Genomic DNA, 27,297 nt, shown 5'->3' on the forward strand with positions numbered 1-27,297 from the left:
AGTAATGCTGACAACAATCTATACTACAAAGTGACTAATGATGTCATCTTGGTTATTGAAGTTTTTGTTAATGATATAATCTTTGGAGGAGAATATGGTTTGTGTAAAGATTTTTCTAACAAAATGTAGCAAGAATTTGAAATGTCTATGATTGGAGAGATAAAATTCTTTTTAGGATTGCAGATTTCATAGACTGATAAAGGTGTATTCCTATGTCAATCTAAGTACTTGAAGGAATTACTAAAGAAATTTGGCATGGAAAACTGTAAACCAGTAAGCACACCTATGACTACAACTAATAAATTATTGTTGAAGGATGAATCTACACCTGTTAATCTGACTAGATACAAATCTATGATAGGAGGTTTACTGTATTTGACACAAACAAGACCTGATATTATGAATGCAGTATGTATTGTTTCAAGATTTCAGAGTAATCCTAAAGAAAATCATGAATCAATAGTGAAAAGGATTTTTTGGTACCTACAAAGCACTACAAATCTTGGTTTATGGTATCTTAGAGATGAAAATTTTGATTTATGTGCATACATAGATGCGAATTGGGCAGGAGATGTGGATGATAGAAAAAGAACCATCGGCGGAGCATTTTTTCTTGGCAGCAGACTAATTTCATGGTTGAGCAAGAAACAGAGTTATACAAGTCTATCAACAGTGGAATCAGAATATGTTGCAGCAGCAACTAACTGTACACAGGTATTATGGATCAAGCAAATGTTGAAGGACATAAAGGTAAAATGCAAGGAACCTATAACTATTTACTATGACAATACAACATCAATTGATATATCTAAGAACCTGGTATTTCACTCTAAGACTAAAGATGTTTCCATGAAATTCAATTTTCTAAAGGAGAATGTTGAAGCAAAGGAAGTGAAATTGGTTTATGTGAATACTAAAGAGAAGATTGTAGATATTTTTACAACGCCTTTTCCTAAGGAAACATTTGAGTATCTTAGAGAGCAACTTGGAGTCCTACGCCCATCGGTAGAGACTTAGATAGTTGATGTTTGTCATCAACTGATAGAATTAACAGAGAAATATTTTATTCCAGCCTTTGATGAGGAGAGCTACTTCTCAGGGGGAGTAGTTGGTATATTGAATGAGTTGGTATTTTGTAAAGTTCTTTGAACTAATTTTTTTTGGTTTTGTATTGCTTTGGCATTTGATGTCAAAGGGGGATAGATTGATATGGAAAAACACATGGCTAACACATATTATTCCTAGGAGGAGAGACTTTATCCCTTGGGGAGAGATATTATGTATTTTTTTATTTCTGGTCAAATGATCTCTTTGGGAGATTGTTGGTTTTTTGTTTTTGGCATTTCTATTTTGGCACTTTGATGGTTTTTCCATCTTGTGTTGCCATCAATGCCAAAGGGGGAGATTGTTGGTACTTTGGATATGTTGATATAGTCTTGTCATTGATGTCAACACTTGTCATCACTTGTCAACCATTGTCAACACTTATTAGCACTTGGAGATTTTGGTTATGTTCACTAGCAAGACAAAGACTTATGCAAGTCACTGGTATTTGGTTCACCGACATATTGCATTGTTCACTGACACTTAGAATGACTTGGAAACTACTGGGTTATGTCAAAAACTTTATTCGATCACTTGGTCTTGGTGATTTGGTTAATTGCTTATTTGAGTTCGCATATTTGCTGTTACTAGCAAAATAGGTCCAGGATAAGAACCGACAAACTTATCTATTCCAGATCAGCATGACATGTCATGGAAATGATTTATTATTATTGTAAATGCATTGAGCCGACATCATGAATCAGATATTGATTCGTTTGTAATTGATTTTATTGTAATATCTTTTAGTGAGCTGACCTATTCAATTGGTCTTAGGTTATGGTATATTTGCAAGATCAGATAGAGAAGGGATTGTGAATGAAAAAAGGATTACAATAAGGTATATGCGAAAATAGGTAGAGTTATACACACATACATCATTTGAAGGTTGAAGGAAGGTTTTATGAAGGCAATCAGAACTTAACCGGTACTGAATCCAGCATATGAAGATGCTATTTTGTGTAGTACATTATTATTGGATTTAACCATCCAATTGTAGTTAGTGTGACTCTCATTTTGTGATTGAGCAGTGAGCTCTAGGCAACTGGCCTTTCTGCATGTGTAGAATCCATATTGTAAACACATACTATTTGCAGTAGTATCATTTGATTGTGGGTAAGGCTTCCCACTATGGTTTTTCCCCTTACAGGGTTTCCACGTACAAAAATTTGTGTTATGTGTTGTGGATGTTATTGTCTTTCTATTTCATACATTAATCTTTACCGGTATTGCAATTAACTGTTAAAATTGTCTACCGAAATAAAGTTTGGTTTACCGGTATTGCAATTAACTGTTAAAACTGTCTACCGGAATAAAGTTTGGTTAAGTTAATTTTGGTTGAATTTATTGGACAACTGATTCACCCCCCCCTCTTAGTTATCTCCAGGACCTAACACCTTGTCCATAAAGTTATTCATTAACTATCAGATAAAGGCACTAGTCTATTGTTAATCTTTGCTGAATAAGTTTGTATGCAATGGGTCCTTATCAAAGAAACAAATCTTCTAATTTCTATAAGTACTTCTCTTTTTCATAATTTCTTAAAGTTATAATAGTAATCTTTTGCATAATACAACTATACTCACACTTATTTTATCAATTTTAAAGGCATTCAATAAAAAGCACTTCTGTTAGCATAGTTGCAGAAAAACGTTTTGCCATCCCTGTAATTGCTAATTCTCACAGTTTAAATTCACTAAAAGAAAACCTATTTTGTGCTTGAGAGCGTAAGGTATACCCACCTAGGTTTAGTGGAGCCTAAAGTGTAGAGGGATTTGGTCTTTGACCATCCCTGTTCGTTGGCCAAGGTTGATTGGATGAACTGAGGATTAGGCAAGTCTTTGGTTTTCCAATCTGTGGTTTTTGGCACCAACACCTCACAAAATCCTTAAAGTTGAAAGCATGACATCCATAGTATCCATGAATAGAGAGACCAAACAATGTACCATATGTAGGAAGATCATGAATTGTAAACAATAAGGAAGCTCTTAAAGTGAATTTGATTGAATGACCATCCCTTAAAGATCGAATTGCTTCAATTCATTTCCACAATTCCATTAGCTCATCATATAATGGCTCTAGATAAGCATCTATTATATTTGAAGTCACACTTTTCTTTCCTAGTATAATCAATGATAACATTAAGAAAAATGGTTTAGTTTCTAACCATGGAGGCAAGTTATAATTTATTAGAAACACTGGCCAAGTTGACCATTTAGTACTTTGATCTGAGAATGGGTTCACCCCATTTAGAGCCAAACCCAACCTTATATTATGAGGATCTTGAGAAAAATCAAGCCATCTACTATCAAATTCCATCCATGTCTTAGAATCAGGCACATGTCATTGTTTTCCATCAATGCTCTTATTTTGGGCATACCACTGCATAAGTTCAGTAATGTCTTTGTACCTAGGCATTCATAGTAATTATGGGATTATCAAAAAGTGGCAAAGAACCTTTCTAGGAACCACATCTAATTTCAACCCTTGTCTATACCTCTCTTCATGATATTTCAGATATTTACTTTCACTTGCAAGATTTTTGCAAAATAATACACAACCATTCACACATGTGTGGATGTTTTCATACCCCAAGCCAAGCTTACTAATTTTAATTTTACATTGACTTTGTTTTGTTGGCAATGTTGAGTCAGTAGGTAACAATGAACTTAATAATGGCAATAACTGATCTACACTCTCACTTGTCCAACTATGCACCACTTGCAAGTTAAGAATACAAAGGATTGTTTTCAAATGACTTAACTTGCAATTAGCATACACAGGCTTTAAAGTATTCTCCATTGACTTGGCCCAATCATCATGTAGACCCTCATTCAATGTTCTATCAACTTTAAACCCTTCATCAATTTTTTTGGCCTCTTCATGTATGTTTGGTGCCACTTCATCTATGTTTGTTGCCTATTCATCTCTTAGAGTCTACAATTATATCATATCTTCATAATAATTATAATCCCAAGGGCTTATAACACTATGCCCACATCTTATCATATGTCGATAAATCATATGTTTTTTTTCACCTTGCCACCAAGACAATCATTACATGGACATGGATATTTTTCCATGTCCCTCTCATCAACTAATCTCTCATCACATGCATGATATTGATCCCTAGTCAACCTTTGATACTAATACATCTGTAATATTGTGCATTCCAGTGTTAATTTAGTTTCTGATTTCAAGAAAAAAAACATAAATATGAAAACAAAGATACCACAACATTGTTGAAAGTAGTCACTTTTAGTAGAGACCATAATAGAAAGAACATGATATAATGAGTCATTATTCTAAGATCTATCTTACATTCATTTGAAGTTTACCTAATGAGAATGGAATATGCTTGTGTTTCCTATCAGCTTACTTTCGATAATGAGGGTTTCAAATTACCTCTGAATTCATTATTGAGGACCTCACTGACTTCAAATTCATTGCAACAAACTCCAAATTGATTGCCTGCCTTTTCAAAAGTCTCCAAGTCCTATCCAAACAAGCTTTATCACCCATGCAAGTGTTTCAATACCTATCCATGAGAATAACAAACATCAATAACAATCTAATTTCATTCCCTTTCTCAAGAGGAAATAAGTAATTTGATAGAGTTGAATGCTACACATGCTGCTACTATTTTTTTATGTTGATGGATCTAAATAAGGGAAACCACAAAATAATGAAGAGTTTCCAACATAGAAGAAGAAACTCCAAAGATGTTCTACAATAGTTCCAAAATAAGCAAGAGTTTATGTATGTTCTTTGGACATGAAGAAGAAGTTATGAAAACAAAGGGGCACATGGGTAGCTCCTCATAGACCCATATAAATTTCATGCAAAGGTCCATACATCAAGAAGGCAGTCTTAAGATCTTAAAACAAATTAAGCAATAAAGCAAATTAAGAAATTGGTCATTTGCCTATTTATTTAATTTGTAAGATGCAGTTGAGTCATTCCTGTATTGTTTACACATCAAAAAGAATTACAAACACTTTCATCACTGAAACTAGATAAACTAAATAAATAAATATTTGTAGATCACTTCCAATTAATGTAGCTCATCCATAAAATGATTTAATTTATATTTGTGTGACAGGGAACCTCATGTTTAATAGCAAATGACTCTCGAGTCCTAACATTTATAATGTATTGTTAAGAATTTAATACCGTTGTCTATTTCTTTTCTTCAATTGATGGTTGATTGTTTTAATTTATCAACAAATATGTTATTACGTCAGATTCTTGACAAAATTATGACAAGTAGAACATAGTGAGAATAGAGATTTTTTTTTTTTTTTCAAAAATACTTTTTAGTGATTGTTGTTGGGGATGTCTTCCTGTCCTCGTTATTTTTTTAGTCCCTAATATGGTGTTTTAGGAATGCTTTGTGGTTTTTGAATTGGTCTAGTGCATATTTCCTCACCTTCCTTGCATACCTAAAATGGTACACAAATGGATTTTCAAGAAATCCTTAGGACGTATCTTTGTGCATTTGTGTGGGATCTTCTTTTCCTATAGTAACTCATGACCAAGATGACAAATTTATTCAATTTGCAACCCTTAGTCAAGTATGTTGGCCCTTGCATCACTAAGCATGTAGTGGTAGTAAATATAGATAAATATGTTATCTTTTTTGAGTGGTCCAATTCCTCCAACCACTCAAATTTGACATGATTTTTGGGGACGCAAACTTCTATAGTACATGTATTTGTGATTGCTACTACATGTTGTCCACCCTTTTCAACTGCACAACATTGAAAGGCTCATAGTTGGATTTCATAGACTGGATAGCAATTTAACCTTTCAAATGAGGGCCTTGTAATTTTCTTTGATGACTCCTTTATTTTTGACTTGCAACAACCCTTTGACATTGAAATTCATTCTTCCCAATATGCCTGGGTATGCAAAATAAGCAAAGTCACCTAATAGCTTATCATTTATATGTCTTTCATGAGTCAAGATCATAAATAGCACCTAAGGAATTATATGCCTTGGTCCAAGCACTTGAGTGTTGATTGTTATTGTCTTATAAAATAGGAGTTCATTGTACATGGAGATCACTGATGATTTCTTTTCTTAAACTATCAATATAATATAATGGAACATCAACATTTGAAGAGGGCATCTGGCTTTCAACAATTTCATTTGGTGATCAAATATAAGAAGGGCATCACTAACAAAGTGACAAATCTTCTTAGGTGTCTTCCTTTTTGAGTACTTAGCAACTTGGATACTTGGTGCACAAGTAGTGATAATTGGAAAATAAGTAATTTCATAAATCCCCTCGCTTTTCTATTTTTTGATGCTTTGAGTTAGTCCATAGTGGTTAATTAAACACAATTCATTGAGTATAATTTGAGGGATGAGCTCTTGTTTAAGTTTTCTTAGCTTTGCATTCTATCTTTCCCTTCTTATCAAGTCTTGCCTAAGGAGGCTCACTTGTTCTCCTATTGTTGTCATTATGGTAGACAAAAGACCTTGTAGCACCTTCATCATTAGTTTTATTGGCCTCAATTCAAGTTTATTATCATAGCTATGAGTGCTCTTTTGGTTAGTTAATACTTCCAACTGGAACCTTGAATTGCATCAATTGTTACCATGAGGTTTCTGACTATGGTAATCCTTTCCATGAATTTTATTAGTGTTCTTCTCTTCTGTGCCAACATTACTATCTCTTTGGTACCTTGTGTTGGTTCCACAAGGTTTGTTGTGCGATAAGGCTATTGATGTACCACATACTGTTGACTTGTTTTTAACCATGTTTGGAGGAATTCAGGTCTTCCACTCACTATTTTTTAATTATCGAAGCTTCTTCGTTGTAAATTATACTACTCCTCTTCATGTCATTCATATATGCATGCAAGTCAAAGATTTCTAATTTTTTATTGATCCATATTTTTTTTACATTTATCATCAATATAATAAGTAGTGGGACAACCACTTGCATGTGATTCACTCATAGTTTCTATTGAGCTCTCCATATATTTATTCAACATTCTACTTTCAAATTTTGTTATTTGTGGTTCTTTATGATATTCTCATTTCTTTTATAGCTCTATATGTATCCCAACAATAAGAGAAACATGATGCTTCTTCCTCAGTACAACATTTGGTCAAGCTTCCCATCAAAATTCAAAATATTCTTCAATAGATTCAAGTGAAATTCAAGGCACTCCATGAATTTAAATCAATTACCTCATTCTTTGAAAATTTGTGACTGTGTTTGGGTTCACTTGGATAACATAGCTTTGAACAAATAACATCACAAATTGAATCTAATCAGGTATGGGCTTTACGGTATCATTCAAGTAGTTGGATTTAGTGGTTTTATTAGATCTTCCAACTTGACTTGGCATTCATATTCTTGCCATTGTGAACAAGTTTAAGTTGTATTAGCCATCTCACTTGGATGAGGAGGTTTCCATTCGAGATCTAAGATTTTCAATGGCTTGATATTGTGGACTTGCATCAATCATAGGAAGTAAACTACTTTTACTTAGTTGTCTGTAAAGGTTCTTTAGTGAAATAGGTCAAGTGGTTCTTGTAGACTACTTTTGTGGCATTTTTTTCTCTACGGTATTTGTTTGGCAAGGAGGAAATGTTGGGAATCATTGTTTTGTAAATATTTATATTTTTATAATTAGTTAATAGTTTGCATGTCCCAATCCCATGGAACCATGTTTGATTGCAAGTAATATAAATTAAAGAAAGTTCTTTTATCTTTTTATACATGCCATCACACCATCTTTGTACATCTATTCAATCTTGGTTGGTTGCAAAGGTTCTCTAGTGACACAAGTCAAGTGGTTATTGGGGGATACTTTTGTGGAAATTTTATCTCTATGGGCTTCCTTTCAACAAGGAGGAAATGATGGGAATCACTCTCTTGTAAATATTTCTATTTTTACAACTTTTCTAATCCACTGAAACCATGTTTGATTGCATGGAAGATAAACTACACTAAGTGCATTTGCCTTTTTATGTATGCCATCACATTATCATGTTTGTACATCTATACAATCTATAAAAATGAATAGTGTAAAGAATTAAGTTTTAGCAGCTTTCTCTTTTACATTTTCATGTCATTTTGCTATGTCACCCAATAACTTCTATATATCCTTATAATTATTTTAGAATATAGTAAAGTTATAGGTATTTTATTTTATAGTGTAGAAAACTTGTTCACTTATATTTCATTCTTTTATTTATTTTTTCTCTTTGATGACTAGAAGTATTCCTCACAAACCTCCTTGAAGATTTAATTATATTAAATTATAGATTAGTGTTTTCATTATTAGTAGGTGATTATTCCCTCTTTTGTCCCGAGTTTCAGAAAGAAGAAATAAATTACAAATATATTAAGGCTTGTACCCTATGTGGTATAATGTTGCCTCATTCTACATGTCTTATTTCAAAGATGTAGTGACAGTTGTATTTAAGTTCTTCATGTATGGTACTTTTAGTCCCTAATTCGGTATCTTTTGGCTTCTAAAAGTCATCTTTCATGTATATGTTTTTCCATTTTCCTTGTTTTAGTGTGGCTAACTTATCTTTTTCTTGGTAGCTTCTCTCACATACTACTACTATCCTTGAGTTTCTACTACACCAAATTGAAGGAAATGTTGAGGATAATATTCAAAGGCATGAGAAAAATTGCAAAATTTACAATGTTTTCTAAGTTGGGTGAGTTTGTTTTTTGCATTATTTTTGCATTCAATGACTTCCTCTCTTTTTAAACTAAGAAAATGATTTTTTCTTTGACCACATTGGTGGAAATAAAAAATTCCAAATGTCATCGACTGCCTCTCTATCCCTCCCATGGCATTTCATGGATTGGCAAGGTAGGGAATCAATCTTTCTCATAGGGGTGTAATTAGGTATGGCTCGATATCAAAAATTAGAAAAGGGGCTTTGATGAACTGCCTGATCAGAGGGAAATTAAATGGATACTCACCCACCACCTATTGTTTCTTTAGGGTAGTAGTCTACAACACCAATTGGATACCAAATCGGGAAGCCATTTTAAGTCTAGACACAAAGACATCTAAACTTCAAACCCTCTACCCTAGAATTCTACCAAAAACCAAATAATATATTTAATTAATATTATCAAACAAATCTAGACAAGAAGAGAACGAGATTTGAAGAGTCTTTTGTCTTAACTTGTTATTTCTCTTCTTTCATTTACAAGTGTTTTTGGGCAGCAAGGATTGAACCAGTGGGCTCTTTCTCCTCAGCAACACAATTACAAAAAATACATAGATTTGGAAAGCACATAGCTACAGTCTCTCAAAACCTATGAAATGAAAATTGAAAGAAAAGGGAATAATATTAGGGTTAAAATAAAAGTCCCAAAATCTTATGCATGTGATTGCCTCATCATACTTTTAATCTTCATTATCTCTGCCTAGAGGCAAAAAATACATAGAGACAAAAAAACTAAAACCCTAGTAGAGATTTTTTTAATATGGCACAACCATAGAAAACCAATTTCTGTACAACTCTTGCAAACTGAATGGGATGAATAATGATTAGTGAATGAACAATTAACAATGATAGTAAAAAATTAACTTCCTGTTATTTTTTCCTTTTACTGCCAATTAAAAAATGCATGTTTCTTTTGTTTAAAATAGTTTTAATTTTTAATTTAAGATAATTAAAATAATAATTTATGTTTTAAGACAAAATATTAATTTAAAAAAAAAAAACGTCTTAAAATGCTCTCCTATGTAGTAATGAAATACACATATCATTAAAATTGAATTAAAACATAAAAGCAAATAAAAATATAGAAATAAACATATTGTTAAACTTGAATTAAAACATAAAAGCAAATAAAAATATTACATATACAAACAAGATACAACATGCTAGAAGTTAAAAGATTGATTCAACATCATAATAAAAAAATGCAATCTGCATGCAATTTTGATGAACTGTAAGATGTTCATATATATATAACCAAAAATGTCAAAGTCTAAGAGTTTCCAACTCTTGTAAATACACCATGATTAAGATGTTGTCAAGAGACACTATACAAGTCATTTGATATTGTCATTGATGGCAACCCAAGTTAGATACTCCATCCATAGTGTGCATTCCATCCATAGTGTTTGATCTGATCCTACTAGAAGTCAAAATGAAGATTTGGTTAAGTTTGGTGAGTTAGAACAGAGCATCTGACAAAATGTAGTATTTTGGTCAACATTTCATTTATGTTAAATATTTTGTATTATAGAGCTAGAGGAAGATAGTTAGATATCTAGAGTACCTTATTCTAGGATCTTAGGTTCCAATGATGATTGTCGTGTGAGTTAGAAGATCTGGTGTACAGGTTTTTGGGTTGAATAGTGTGGCATGGACATCTTAGATAGTTGATCGTAGTGCAGAATTGATGGAGTAATTTTGGTGATTATTTTTGTGATTGAGGATATTTAGCTGACATTTGGGAAGTGTGTGGAAAATTCTCTTAGGTCTATATATGCATTAGAGTTTGGATTGAGATGACTATATATGCACGTTTCATTATTTGTATAGTGTTCTTGAAGCTGACATGTTGAAGACCTAATTTCATGATATGGATATATGAGACTAATGGATAGACCATTTTGGATATCAGTGAATGTGTGGAAAGTGTTTGTGATCAATTGTGTGTAGTTTCACATGTGGAAGCGAAGGATTTATGCTTTGAAATATTGCAAAACAATTGAATAGAGTAGTGTAGTAGAGGAGGGTTGTAGCCGTTCTATATTTTGAGCAGTGAGCTCTAGGAAGTGTACCTGAATGCATATGCATTCCCAATGTAATATTTTTATACTTCTATAGAGTATATTTATATTGTGGGTCTCATCCCCACCATGGTTTTTCCCTTAACTAGGTTTTCCACGTATAAAATCTTGGTGTTGTCATTGATTGCTTTGTGTTTCTATATCTTTCCTTTGTTCATTTTCATTAAGTGGTTGAAATAACAGGTTAATAAAGTTAAAAATTGCAAAACACTGTTTCACCCCCCTCTCAGTGTTCCTTGATTCCAACAATTGGTATAAGAGCCTAGTCCCTCGGAAGGAGCCTAAAAACTTGAGGAGGATTCGAGAAGGTAAATCAATGGATTCTGGTAGTCTTCAACATCAACTTATTGTGGCACTTGAGGATCTTGATAAATCCCAAGTTGAGGTCTGACAAATGAAAGCAAATCTTAAGGATGTTGAGAACTTCATCAAGTCATTGAAAGATCAATTGAACAAGTCAAGAGAAAAAATAAAGGAACTTGTTGATTAAGCTGAAGGAGAAAGAAAGCCAAAGCATAGATGATCAAGTCCTGAAGGAGAAATAAGAAGAATGTCAGAAAATTGCAAAATAAAAGGAAGCCTTGAAGCATGAGATGGAATCTATAGTGATGGGGTTGACAAAGGAGATTGAAGGTAGGAAGAAAAGTGAGGAAAACCTTTCTTAGTTATAGAAAGATAAATCTAATGAGTGTTGCAAACTTGATTGTGAGAATGACCAACTGAAGCTTGACTTACAAGAATCTAGAAAACATGAGGAAGAGCTAGGAAATCAGATCCTTCTTCTTAGATATGATCTTGAAGCTGAAAATGAGTGCAAGGAGAAGTTCAGGATCAGTTTAGCCAAACTTAATGAGATGCTTGAAAGTCAGAATAGTGAAGATGACAAGTGAGGACTTGGATTTGAGAAAGGTGAAAGCTCCGAATCTGGTGAAAGCAATCTTAAATCTCAACATCAAGAGAACAAAGCTAAAAGGTCTCTGTTAAGGCAACCTAATGGTCATAAGTTCAATAGTAACTATTTTATTTACAATAAATTTGGTCATATGGCTAGTCAATGCAGAAATATAATGAATCAGAATGGTCCATCTTTCTTCGGCCAATGTTTTAAATGCAACAAGTATGGACATAAGTAAAATGAATACAAAATTAAGATGAATAACTTTCCAAATAGAAGGAATGTCAAATGTTATGATTTTGGTAGGTTTGGACATGTTCCTAACTAGTATAGATCAAGAGGAAATCAATGGAATTTCAAGCCTAGACAAGGAAATGTGGTGTGCTACAATTGCAATAAATCTAATCACATTGCAAGATTTTGCAGAAGCAGAAATGTGAATAGAAATGGTCTGGTAGACAAGAATAAGAATGTGCAGGTAGATGAGAAAATGGAAAGTGAAAGTGGAAGAGATCAAAGATTAGATGAACAAGACATGGGTTAAGAAGAGTGATTTAGATGCAGGAAATGGGTCCGCACCTGATTCTGGTGTTGCAAATTCCTCTAGGAATTAGATTGAGGACTCTGGTCTTAGGGGAGTTTACATGCAAATCATTTTCTCCCCTACCAATAGTGATGCCAAAAGATTGGTAGATTGTCATTAGCTATATTTTGATATTGCAGATCTTTTGGAAGGAGTTCCATAAGAGTATGAGAGAATTTGAAGATTCGTAGAAGAATTCTTGAGAGACTGTCTGTGTATGTAGGGTATCTAGATGAATTAGGGAAAAGTGCATTTATTACACAAAAAAGATAGAGACTTAACTCTTTCATTTGTCACTTTCAATTCAAAGAGAAGAAGTTTGGAGTGCTCTGCAAGGAGATTGTCAAGCAAGATCAAGCGTCAAAGTGATTTTCCAAATGAAAACCTAATCTCACAGTTGAGGTATTTATCAGCAAAAATTTTCAAGTTTGAAATTTTTAAAATGGCTTCTTATGGTATGGTGACTCCACTAGTTGTAGACATTACTGAGAGAGATCAACCAAATTTCAAGAAACACCCATTTATTTCCATGGAAGATGATCTGAAGAGTGCATTTTCATTGGTTCCACATGGTGTTTTTCATATCGAGGATATTGAATCTCTACAATTGGTAGTTGATTGATGGGAATTTTAGGCTAAAACCAAAACTCAAAGTGTTGGAGGAAAAGGGTTTTGTTCGTCATATTTTCGATGTTAGATGAACAAGAGTGGGTCCGGTATGTTCTTAGCAGAATGCATGATGAGTTCATATGGATAAATAAGCCATTCAAGATTACTAAAAATGCTATGAGGGCCATAATTGGTCTGTTCTCAACCAGTGAACTACCCTCGTTGAAGTCGGTGAAGAACGAAATTGTCACAGACACAACCGATTTGAATTTCAACAAAAGAGCCATGAAAATCAATGATATTCTAGAGTATGATGTCATATTTGCTTCAATGGTGATTGGGTATAATATATACTATTCTAGCAGAGAGAATTGTGTATCCATAACAACAATATATGCAACTTATGAAATGGTCTGTGAGAACAAAAAGTATGATATATGTGATTTTCTTTGAGTTGATGAAGAACTTGGCCAAAATCAAGCAAGACAAGAAACATCCATTCATATATAGAACTTAGATCCTATGCTTGTTTTTCTACTTCATGAATGAAGTCTCGGGAGTTGATCAAGTCCAATGGGCCTATGACAGACCTATGGTAGAGCAGATCAGAGAATTTTTATACAAGGTTGGTGATGTTAAGGTTCAGAAGGCCACTCTCTGGGGTTACTTCAAAAAAATTCAGAGTGAAATTCATGAAAGGGAGAGAATCCCATGTTAGTAGTTGAGAAGTATTAGGACACCATTTTCTTCATTGCTGATATAGACCAATGTTTGATGGAGGCTATTGAACCTAGGACTATATGGATCATGCCCATGAGGTATGAGGAAGATGCTCTTGGAGCTATATGCTCAACATTTGTTAAGCAAGCTAGTGGACACCACTAAGGAGAGATTTGGAACTTATGTTGAGAAGATATTGAAACTACATAGTCAATTTAAGAAGCCTAAGATTGTGAGGAAAGTGAGAAAGGAAGTAGAAGTGTATACAAAGAGCATTGGGATCACTAAGGAGGCTTTCCAGGAAGCAATAAAGAGAAACAAGGATCTCTGCACCTTGCTCTAGTTCTGAAAAGGTAGGCAACACAGTAAAAATATCCAACCAAGCCATTCAGCAAGGGTGAGAAGAGGAAGAAGGAAAAGGGCACAAGAGTACATGTCTCTGTAAAGGATGACGAGGAGAAAAGGCACTAAAGCTTCAAAGGTTACTAAAGACAAGCCCTTTGGTGAAGGCCAAGCCAAGAAGAAGGTGAAGACAAATTCTAACAAGACTGTTGTGCCAGTCCAAGAGGTGGAAGAAGCATTAACAGTACAAGGTAATCTAAAGCCTCTTTCTGATTTTTATGACAAGATTGATGATGCTAGTAAAAGAACTCTAGATGAAGCTACAATTAAATATTTGAACATCTTCCATAGGGCACTTATAGAAATAATGTTAGAGATTCCAAAAGGTTTATATGAAATTTTGGAAAGGAGAAGACAAACTGCTAAAGCTGAAGATGAAAAGCTGAAGGAATATGTAATAGTTAGCATATGTTTGGTAACAGTAGTAGAGAAAATAAAGAGAATACTCAAGGAAGCCCATCAACATTTTAGAAGTAAAACTAGGATAAATAAGATTATGATTGGGCAAGTAGATGAAGTGATAAAGGACATTGAGGAAATCCTAAAGACAATTTTGGAAAGGAATCAATATGGTGTTGTCTCATCTGCTCTAGCATTACCAAAAGAGCAGCCCAAAGATGATCAAGCTGATGTAAGTGTTCCCTCTATTCTGGTAAAGGAAGATGTAGTTAAAGATAAGGAGGGATATGATTTAGATAAAGGTGAAAAGGAGATAGGTAATGATAATGAGGATGAGGATACATAGAATCCTCTGAATCAACCCATGGATACAACACCCTCTATTGAGACTCAAGCTCCGATTGTTGATGATGCAGGTCTTAAAGAGGTCAAGATATAAATAGATGTAGAAAATAAAAGGGTTGAAGAAAGAGACACTATAGATGATGTGAAAGGTTTTTTTGAAAAGGATAAGAAATTTTTTGATGATCCAGAATTGTCCCAAGGGCCAATTAACTTGGATTCTCTCTCTCCCATCTAGAAGCTAAAGCTAGCATCACTTGCATAGGCTAAGGCAAGAGAGAAGATCTTAAAGTCTCACATAGAGGATAGTGAGCTTGTGAGTCCTACATCTTGTATGTTGGAGAAAATAATGCCTACATTTCAAAAGGATACATCTAATTCCCCTCCAGACCAGCTAAAAAGTTTGATCAATTTTGTAAGTACTCATTTTGAGTCATTAGAGAAGTCAGCTGAGGTCAAGGTCTGCAATGAATTTAATGCTAAAAGGCTCAATAAATTGAAGAGAATGATTGTAGATGATAGAGATGTGTTAGATAGCCCTGTCAAGAGAATTCAAGATGTATTATCTGAAGGAGGTAATATTTACAAATCTCTTCTATCATTATCAAAGTTCACTGAGGATATTGAGGATCCCAAGGAGCATGAAAAACAACTAGTCAACATATCTCAGTCATTTGGTCCCTTATTAGTATCTACAGTCAGTCATGAAGATCAAGTAATATCTCTACTTGAAAAAATCAAGTATTTATGCCATGACAAGGAGAATATTATTGGCAGAGTTGGTGAACTTCGGAGTCACATCACTCCCAAGTTGGACACAATGCTTAGTGCATTGAAGGATGCTTTGGATACCGTAGCCATAGGTGACCCCTCCGATCTCAACTTGGAAGAAAAGTAGGCATACCTCTTCAGTGGACTTATATCAGTTCTTGAGTGTCTCAAGAAAGGTTGAGACAACCATTTGAGCTCTTTGAAAAACATTTTTGTAGATATTTTCAAGCTTGTATAAGTTAGTGATGTCTGTGTGTACATATGCCACCGCATATAGAATTTTGTGGAGATTTTGGTATGTAGATCCCTACCTTTGCCATTGATGTCAAAGAGGGAGTGAAGGGAAGTGAAAAATATTGTATTCATCTTAGGGGGAGTTTCAAAATTTTGGAATTTTAAGATTTTGAGTTTTGTAGTGTATATATATGTTGGTATTGATCTTAACACTTAGTCATTTTTTACTAAGTGTTGCCATCAATGCCAAAGGGGGAGATTATTGGAAAGAGACACTATACAAGTCATCTGGTATTGTCATTGATGACAATCCAAGTTAGAAATTCCATCTGTAGTGTGTGATTTGATCCTACTAGAAGTCAGAATGAAGATTTGATTAACTCTGGTGAGTTAGAATAGAGCATCTGATAGAATGTAGTATTTTGGTCAGCATTTCATTTATGTTGAATATTTTATGTTGCAGCGATAGAGGAAGATAGCTAGATGTCTAGAGTACCTTATTCTAGGCTCTTAGCTTTCGATGATAATTGTCATGTGAGTTAGAAGATCTGGTGTACAGGTTTTTGGGTTGAACAATGTGGAGTGGACGTCTTGGATAGTTGATCATTGTGTGGAATTGATGGAGTAATTTTGATGATTGTTTTTATGATCAAGGATGTTTAACTTGTTGGTATTTTGGTATGGTTTTGTTATTGATGACAACACCTATCAACACTTATCAACTCTGGCACTTTGGAGGATCAACAATATTCACCGGCAAGCAAGTGACATATGCACAGTCACCGGTATCCGGTACACTGGCAGGATATAATGTTCACCGGCACTTGGAATGATATGGAAAACACCTGGTTATGTTGAAGACATTGTTTGGACACTTTGTCTTGGATATTTGTTCATTGGCATATTCATATTTGCATATTTTCTATTACCGGCAAACAGGTCCAGGATAAGCACGGACAGGCTTATCTATTCCAGATCAGCACGACATGCTTCGGAGATGATTTTGTTGTTATTTTAAATGCATTAAGCCAACATGTTGAATCAATTATTGCATCGGTCATTGATTTACTTGTAATTGTTTTATTGTAATATCTTTTAGAGCCGACCTACTAAAATTGGTCTTAGGTTATGGTATATATGTAAGATCTTATTTGTAAGATCGATATGCGATAAGGATAAGGAATTGTAAGAAGGTATATGCAAGAATAAGCAGAGCTATACATGCAGACATCATTTGAAGGTAAAGAAAGGTTTTTGTGAAGATAATCAGAACTACACCGGTAGTGAATCTAGCATAGAAAGATGTTATTTTGAGCAGTACATTCTTATTGGATTTAACCATCCAATTGTAGTCAGTGTGACTCCTATTTGTGTTTGAGTAGTGAGCTCTAGGTGCTTGGCCTTTCTGCATGTGCAGACCCCATTTTGTATAGACATACTATCTGCAGTAGTATCATCTAATTATGGGTAAGGTTTCCCATCATGGTTTTTCCCCTTACAGGGTTTCCACGTACAAATATTGGTGTTATGTGTTGTGGATGCTATTGTCTTTCCATTTCATTAATTAATCTTTACCGGTACTATTGTAGCATAGAAATTAGGAATCATCAAAACAATAGATCAATCAAAAGAACACTCATTGAAATGAACCTAATTCCAAAGCACATTCAATAGAGGCATAAAAATAAAGCATCTAAAAGAAAATATCATGCAAACCATATAACAATTCGGATGCTTCTTCCATGCGGCTGCATTGTTGTTCTTTCCTCTTCAATGGATTTGTGGATCTCACCTACAAGTGCACATATAATTGAAAGCAAGATTGATGAAAATGCTCAAGAGTACTAGAAGCATAAGTTCATTAGTCTGATAGGAATTAAGGATTTGATTGTAGAAGATCATCCAATTTATAGAGAAATTGGAGAAAGATGAGACAAGAATTCGATGGATGAGATCAATTCAATCTGACGGTTGACATTGCATGCAAAGGGGAGTCTCTTCTGAAATTGCCATTTTGATGGCAAGTGGAAGATGAGTTAGAAGGACAATTCCATTTTCAACACTTGGTTGAAAATGGAAACTTTGCCTTTGAGAGAGGAGACAAGTGATTCACTTTTTAGAAAGTGAATCACTTAAGTGAAGACATTTGAGTGAGGTGGAAATTAATAATTATTAATTATTAATTTCACTCATAAAATCAAATTAGCCATTTAATATTAAAAAAATAAAATAAATTGTGACATGGACAAAAATATGGTGAATAAATAAATATATATTTATTTATTCAAAAAGGGACATGTTAGTAAGAAAGGGGATTAATTAATTATTTAATTAATTAACCTAGGGGAAATGATTTGAATAAATTAAGATACCAACCTTAATGATGAATTAAGTCCCAATAGTGATTATTGATTGGCTAATAATTGATGAAAATTAATGACAATTGACTGAATTTGACAACAAAATAGGACAAAGGATCGAAAAAGACCCAAAATTGATAATGATTTTGATAAGAGACTGATAAGATTGATTGATAATGACTTGATAATATTAATTGATATTGAGGTTGATAATTAATGACTGATTAATTATCAACAAAGAGGGAATTAAGTATAATTGTCAAGATGATACCAATTCGAATGATTTAAAAAAAATGCCAATTATAATGATTTAGGACCAAATGTGATTGAATGAGATTGATGAGGGTTGGATTTGAAATGAATTGAAACCAGAGGAATGACACAATGCCAACATATGATGAAAATCAAATGTGACATAGAAGACATGCTAAGAATTAGTTTAGCAATGTAAGAGTGATGACCAATTTTGAGTGACTACAACTATAATTAACTAATAAACTATCTACCGACATAAAATTTGGTTTATTGGTATTAAGCATTAAGGTTGGTTAAGTCTTTTTTGGTTTGAATTTTTTAGACAACTGATTCTCAGTTGTCTCTAGGACCTAACAATTCGTATCAGAGCCTAGTTCTCTTTTTGCAGAAGTTTAACAACTTGAGGAGATCCAATGTCTACTAACTATTTCAGGAAGGACAGTCCTAAACTTGATGGAACCAACTATGGAATATGGAAGATCAGAATGGAGACACATCTAAATTGTATTGGAAAGGACATCTGAGATTTTACAAAGAATGGCTATACAACTCCTACAACCAGTCAACCTAATCCACCAAATTTGGCTAAAGATGAGGAAAATGATTGCAAAGCAAGAGAAGCACTTTTGAGTGCATAAACATATCAGCAAATCATGGGATTATCAGATAGGTGTACTGCTAAAGCTATTTGGGATCACTTGGAAACATTGAATGAAGAAGATTCCACAATCAAAATTGCAAAGCTTGAAAGCTTCTAGGTTAGGTATGAAAATCTAAAAATGGAAGAAGATGAAAGGATTTTAGCTTTTATGGAAAGAGTAAATGAAATTGTTTTGGGTATTAAATGTTGTGGAGGAACCTTAAGTGAAGATGAAATTGTTTTAAAAGTTTTAAGAGGATTGCCACCGGCATATAAAATGAAAGTTACTTCTATAAATGAGTTGAGAACAATGCCTAATACATCAGTAACTAGGGATACATTGATTGGAAAACTTTCAGCTTTTGAAATTGAGGAATTTGGGCCTATTGCTACTATAAAGATAGATTGAGCTTTTAAGGCATCAACAACATCTACACCATCATTTGACAAGTCTGATTGGAAAACCGTCTATGCAAGAGAAATTGAAGAAAGCAGGAGAGAAAATGAAGAACTTGAAGCACTATTTGCAAGGAAAATGCCTAAAGGTCCAGTTGGAAGTATGTATGAAGGTAAAGCACCCTTTAAATGTTTTAACTATAATAAGATTGGTCATATGGCTTCTAGATTCCCTGATAGACAGGCTAGACTAAGAGAAGAAGCTAGAAGGACATACAAGCCTAACCCTGAATACCAGAGATACAGATTTAAGAAGAATAAAGATAAATCTTGTTATCTTGTTGATGAAGGAGTCACTGATGATTTTGATGAGGATACAACAAACAATGGATGGGTTTTTGTTGCTATAATAGAAGATCAACCTACACCTACTATTCAACTAGTAGAGCAGGCCCTGGTAGTTAAAGTTGAAATTAAGTATGAATGGATCATTGATTCAGGATGTTCACATCACATGACTAGTGATAAAGGTAAATTCTTGAACTTTCAGAAATATAATGGAGGCCTAGTAAGATTTGGAGATGACAAAGCTTGTTTAATCAAAGGAAAAGGTACAATATATCTTGATGGAAAGCATAACACTGACAATGTTTACTATGTAGAAGGTTTAAAGCATAATCTTTTGAGTTTTGGTCAATTAGTTGAGAAAGGATTTCAGTTACAATTCAAGAATGGTAAATGCAAAATTATGAATAGAACTGGTTTGGAAATTGCAACCAGTAATCAAACTAGAGGTAATATCTTTCATTTGAATAATAGTGAAAAGACATGCTTGATTGCACATATTGATGAAAGTTGGCTATGGCATAAGTGACTCTATCATGTAAATTTTGATTGCATGGTAAAAATTAGTACTACTAAGGTAGTTAGAGATTTACCTATGATTGTCAAACCTCACAATCCAGTATTTAAGGAATATCAATTTGGAAAACAAGTTAGAGCATCTTTTAAAAGTATTCTAGAAAAATCCAATAATGCTCTTGACTTAATTCATACTGATTTATGTGGTCCAGCTACAACTAAAAGCTTACAAGGTGATAGATATTTCATGCTAATCATTGATGACTATTTTAGAATGTGTTGGGTTACTTTTCTCAGAGAAAAATCAGAAGCACTTGGAAATTTGAAACTATTCAAAGCAATGGAAGAGAATGAAACCAGTAAGAAAATTAAATGTCTGAGATCAGATCAAGGAGGAGAATTCACATCTAAGGAATTTAATACATTCTATGAAGTAAATGGAATCAAAAGACAGTCATCAGTACCCCGAACACCACAGCAGAATGGAGTTGTAGAAAGGAAAAACAAAACTATCTTGGATGTAGCCAGAAGTATATTATCTGAAGCAAATCTACCACATGTGATGAATACTAAGAGGGGGGGGGTGAATTAGTATACCAGAAAATACTGAACTCAAACACTTTAACAGTTTAACTAACAAACCGGTTAACACAAATGCAAACCAAATAGCAAGGAAGACATTCACCCATAGAAGCACAATCATTATAACACAAGAGATTTTGACATGGAAACCCAAATGGGAAAAACCATGGTGAGATGAAACTCACAAGTAACTATCTGCAGAATAGTAACTAGACCGGTTAAGGTCATACAATGTTCTTTACCAAAACAGATCCTGTTAGGAATCTCAATCTCTATTAGGAGATAAGTTCAATTAAAGACTGCCTTGTGAGAGGATTTTAGATCCATGGATGTGAACCACCTTGTTAGAGGATTTACAAAGGCTTGTCTGGGCCTACTTGGTTAAGGGTTTCCGACTTGTCAAAGATGTGAGTAATCAACAAGTGAATGATCTAGCAAATAGCATAGTTTGCTTGGTTAAATCCATGATAGCTCATTGCTAATGCATTTTAGCATTACTTTAGTCTTCAGTAAATCCACACTTTGTTATAGCACAAAGACTTGATCTTCTCTTCTAAGATCACACATACAAAACCTCATCAACCACCAAAAACCCTAACAGCTACCACACCTAAAACCCTAGACATGATGTCCTTAAAAAAGGAATCTGATTTCATGTCGGTCCAATAGGATTACATTGCAAGTTCCCAGGTTCATTGCATCTAGACACATTTGATAACATGACACAAATCACCATCAAAGTGTCGGTGGATGGTAACTCATCACAAAAATACCGGTTGGTAACTCTCACAGAGTATTACCGGTTCATACAACTTTACCGATTACCAGTTGGTAACTCATCATAGAGTAATACCATTTTAAACATTAAACCAATTACGAGTTGTCCAAAAATGAAGACTGGGAAAATGATAACTGCTGCTTCAGTTTCTTCGCTTTGCTTGAGATCCTCGAACCACTTGAGGTCTCCATACCGCTTAAGATCAGTAAACACTTTCTGCAAAGCACTGATAGCCTATAGACTATAATGCAATTCCGGTTTGGAACAAATACTAGTTGAGCATAACTCATACATACAAAAAGTGATCTCAAAGCAAGTGTGTGTCCATCAATGGCAATCACAACATAAACATAAAAAATGCCAACAATCTCCCCCTTTGGCATTGATGGCAACACTTAAGAAAATTTTGACATCTAAGTGTTTTACAACAAAAATATGCCATAATCAAAACTACTCCTCCTAAGCATATACACTATCCCTTTTGCAAAAAATACAATGTATACCACTCCCTTACAAAGATAAACATGAAAGTATACATAGCATGCATCAAAATTTTGAATACAAAATACTACTCCCCCTTTGCCAACAATGACAAAGTGCAGCTGAATAACCCCTATGTCCATTAGCATTAAAATAATAAGAGTTTATGACAATAAAGAGGGAAACTTGTCAAAAACTGATTTAAAGTCTTGCATAAATGTCTTTATGGATACAGACCATGACTCAAGCAATGAGGTAGCAACCTCACTCTTCGTTTGCATCTGGGATACCTATTCCTCCATGGCATCCAAGGTACTCCTCTCTTGAGTAACCGTCAAGGCATCCAGATTGAGATATCATTTCTGAAGTATTTGTAGTCATGGTAGGAGAACTAGTTGTAGTTGCTACAAATCCTTGGTTTGGTTGCTGATCTCCAAATCAATTCTTGCAGCCTGAAGTTGAAACCGGTGAACGGTTTGCCCATAAGCGGTAAAGGAATCATATGGCATCTTGAAGGTGCTTATGAATGTCTGCAAATCAGTTTGCAGTTTGTCTTTTTGAGCAAGCACATCATCACAAAATAGATGGGGTTGACATATCTTTCTGAGTAGTAGATTCCCCTCATCTAGAACATCTTTAATGTTCTTCTGTGCCTTCTGCAGATCAAACTAGAGCTCATTCAACTTCTTCACCAAGGTAGTGTTCAGAGCCTTTTGATGCTTCTTTTTGGCATTAGCTTCGGCAGTATCTTCCAAGCATTGCACTTGGTCCTCTACAACTGTGCATAAGAGCTTCAATTGAGCGAAAGAGGAATCAATACTTGAGAGATTGGTACTAGGAATCAAACTGGTGAGTGTTTCCACCACAGTTTGAATCACATCTTCCTCCATTTTCCTCCTTAGTGCATCCAATCACTCTTGAGAAATCTTAATGCTTTGTAGTAGCTCTGTTTCATTTGTAGACTGGAGGTCAATGGGATTGGTGATGTCAGCCGGTTTGGCATTATCACTAGTTGCCTTTGGGCTCTCTGTATGAGCACTTTTTGCCACTTCCTCTTTTTCTTTGGCTTTCTACTTATCTTCTTCTTCCTTCTTTTTCTCTTCAACTTCTTTCTTTCTTTTCTCTTCTTCCTTCTTCCTTTCTTCTTCTTTCCGCTTCTCTTCTTCTTTCCTTTCCTCTTCCTTCTTCTCTTCTCTACTTCCTTCTTCTTCTCCGCCTCTTGTTTCTTCTCATCTTCCTTCTTCTTCTCCTCTTTCTGTTTCTGCTCTTTGTCCTTCTTCTTCTCCGCTTCCTATTTCTTCTCATCTTCCTTCTTCTTCTTCTCCTCTTCCTATTTCTTCTCTTCTTCCTTCTTCTTCTCCACTTCCTTTCTGTTCTCCTCTTCCTTTCTCTTCTCCTCTTCATGTTGCTTCTTCTCATCTTGTTTCTCCCATCTTGCCATTTTTGATGGTGTATTAGGGGTAACATCTTCACTGTTCAGGGAATCAACATCAATGGGGTCCATTTGCTCAGTGACTTATTCTCCGTCACTGTTATACACTTCATCTGGTTTCACAATTTTAAGTTCTTGTTCAACCTTCTTGTTGGCTTTGGATACTTGGTGCAATTTTAGAGCAGCTTGAGTATGAGAGTGGGTATCTTTTACCACCTCAGGGACTTTCCCTTCTAGCAACAAGAGTCTCCTTCTTCGCATAAAGAAGAGGCCTTTATATTTTTCCATAACTTCATAGAGTTCAGAATTGGACACATCAAGAAAATATTGTACAAATATTTCCTCTCTTATTTCCTGTTCTTTTTCTATGGCAATGCGTCATTTGTTGTCCAAAGAATTATATAAAGAATCTGGTGTCACAGATTTAATTTCTGATGGCGACTGGTCATTAATACATAAATATTGAATGACTGCCTATTCTACTTCCTCCTTCTCATTATCATTGAAATCATCAAAATAATCTACTAAGTCACTCAAAACTTTCCTCTTAATATTCTTAATGGTTCTTTGACAATGTGTCAAAGGTTTGTAAGAGGAGATATCAATATTTACTGATGCTGATGATGCCGGTTCACTATTGGTTGCCTTTGTCTTCTTCCTTGTTTGCCTAGTCTTCTTAGGCGGTTCTTCAGATACAACGTCTTCTAAGTCTGGTGTGTTTCTTTTTGTTTTCCTCTTTCTCTCAAAGACTTTGGTAGTAGCAACTTCCAGTTTCTTCTTTGCCAGTGACCGCTTGGTCACTTTAGGACTCACTGGAGTAACTAGTGTCAATACAGATGGTACTGCCTTCCCTTTCTTCACTGAGGGCTCCTCAACCAGTGTAATCCTCTCTAGATAGGTGTCGGTTCTCTTCTCCTTGGGATCAAGTGGTGAGGCAAGTAGGGTAGAAGCATACCTATCCAACATGTCGTACATTACCTCATAACCCATAGGCTCCACTTCTTCCTTTCTGGGCTCAACAACCTTCATTATGCACTCATCTACTCTAATGATAAAGCAGATGTCCTCTTCATACTTCTTAACAATATCACTAGATATTCTCACCCTTTGGCTCATCTTGCATCTGAACTCATCAAAGTATTTGTTCAAGACTTCAGGGTAACTAGTTCCAACTGCTTGTAGACTTTCCTTGATTTGCTTTGTAACAAGTTGGTCAGTAGACCACTGAATATCACCGACTCCTGGAAAGTAGCCTTGGAAGTAGAAGAACAATTTGAACAATAGTTGTCCAAATTTAAATCTCAAGGCATTGTCCTATTTTATTGACTTCAGGTTCACTAGGAGTTGCCTTTGCATACAGGTGCATAAATCAAATGTGGCATCTTCCATAATCATCCTGTACCCAACATTTACGGCTGCAACAAAGACAGAGTTGATCCTGCTAGCATAGAATGTCTGATAACCTATCACCATGTAGGAATACTTGACCAGATCATCCTTGATGGTATTGATGGTCATTCCCCTTTGGTCGCTCACATAACCGGTGAGCTTAGTCATTTCAGTCTTGCTGATCTTCCTTAGGGCTGCCACTTCCCCAATGCTACAAAAATTGGTGATGGCATGAATCACTTCAGCTGTGATGTCATGCATATGCTCTAAATACATTTTATCACCATGCACTTTGTTTAGAATGACGTGAATGTGATCATCTGAGAATTCTTCAAGGAAATAGACCGCATTGTGAAGCTTCTTCTTTTCCAAGATGCTGAATTCCGGTTTGATCTTGTTGTCCTTTTCGCAGAACAAACTCAACTGAGAATGGATCACTAGAGATCCCAGGTCTTCAATTTTACAGTCAATGTAATCTGAAATACCTTCCTCTACTATAACACCAATGGGAATCTGGGATAGGGCATTATATTTTGCCTTCTGTTGTATGAAATCAACTAATTCAATGAGTGTACTAGAACTAGAGAAAGATGTTGAAGCTATGATAAACAGAGAAACTCGAGAAATACATTCAAATGTCAAGATTTAGGGCTTGCAATTTCCGCTTTGACACTCACCACTTCAGTTTTTGGATTACCGCTTTGGGTTCTACACTTGACCGATTGATGATACCTTCAAATTCTTCTTCAGGGTTTTGAAATCTCTCCGAATTGCAAGACAAATCACCTTTTGTCATTCTCTGCTTAAAAACTTCTTTGCTCAAAAATTGATAAGTGAAAATGACTTGAAAATCCTTTTTAAATGAATTCTTCACCTACCATAATAAATGCTCCACTATTAGGGAATAAACCCTAATTTTTCTTGTACCATTTTTGGTCTTCTGCCAATTGACAGGTATCACATACCGGTTAAGGTCTTTTACTGGTGTAGATTGGGGGTTCGAAACATTTCACTGATTTGTTCCCCCTAAGATTTTCTATTGCTTAGTTTTCCAGTTCAGTGACTTCCACATTAAGTGCAGAAATCGGTTCTTCTTGAGACACTTCTTCTGGCCTCTTCTTCCAGGTTTTCTTCATATCCGCTTGAACAGTTTCAACATCAATCTTTCCTTTCGAAGTGACCAGTATATCATCCAATATATTCTTTCTCGTTCTATAGAATCTTGCTATATGACCTGGTTTGTTGCAATGATAGAAAATCATTCCAGGTGCTCTCCAAGGTCTATTATTCATGTTTCCATTCTCCCTTCTGCATGTTGTAGCTGTGTGGCCACTACCATGATAGATCAAATAGGTTGCTCTCCATCCGATTGCCACTTGATAGCCACCGCTTCCTGATTGATGATTATAGGTATTAAACTAGTTTGGACCCTAGTTCCCAGAGGGTTCAGGAAAGATTCCTTGAATACTTTGAGGATATCTTCTAGTGGCATGCATGATAGACCTGCATTCAAATGCTCTATGCCTAGACTTGTTGCATGCATAACAATTTCCATTGGATCTATTAGATCTAGGCTTATTGTTTAGAAAGTAAGGAAAGTTATTGTAAGCCTTGTTTCTACATACATTAGCAGTATGTCCTTCTTTGAGACAATTAAAGCAAATAGGTTTGAATTTTTTCTTACCTTTATCCTTTGGTGTTGGTTGCTTCTTTGATGCTACATCTTTTTCTCCAGAGGTCTCACCTTCCTCATAACCAAAAAGACCAAGTCGAGTGGTATTCTTCACCAATTTAGCTGATTCAAGCTTCTGCTCTAGCTTGACAGTGCTCTTATTGAATTTGGCAAGTATTTCCTTCGACTCAGTAAGTTCTTTGGCAATAGCAGCATTGGATTCCTTCAAGGTTGCATTCTCAAAAATAGCCATGTTTATTTCACCTTGCATTTCCTATTTTTCCACTTTGCTCTCTTGGAGATGAGCGGTAAGTGCACTGATTTCTTGCTTCAGCATGGAGATCTCATGATCTTTGTCTTTTACCAGATCTTCATCTTTTCTCCAGTTCTCAAGTTCTTGACACATCCTGATAGTCAGTCCTTCAAGTTCCCTTCTCAGGTTGGTATTAGACTCATTCAACTTTTCAACTTCTCCAACTAGGGCTTCCATGTCCGCTTTATCAGAGGAACTATTTTTAGTTAGCTCCATCAATTTCTCAGCATGCTCTCTCCTTTTTGTCAGAGAGGCCTTATACTTGACTTTGAGTTTATCATAGGCTTTC

The sequence above is a fragment of the Cryptomeria japonica genome, chromosome 5 (assembly GCF_030272615.1).
Source record: "Cryptomeria japonica chromosome 5, Sugi_1.0, whole genome shotgun sequence".
NCBI classification, from domain to species: domain Eukaryota; kingdom Viridiplantae; phylum Streptophyta; class Pinopsida; order Cupressales; family Cupressaceae; genus Cryptomeria; species Cryptomeria japonica.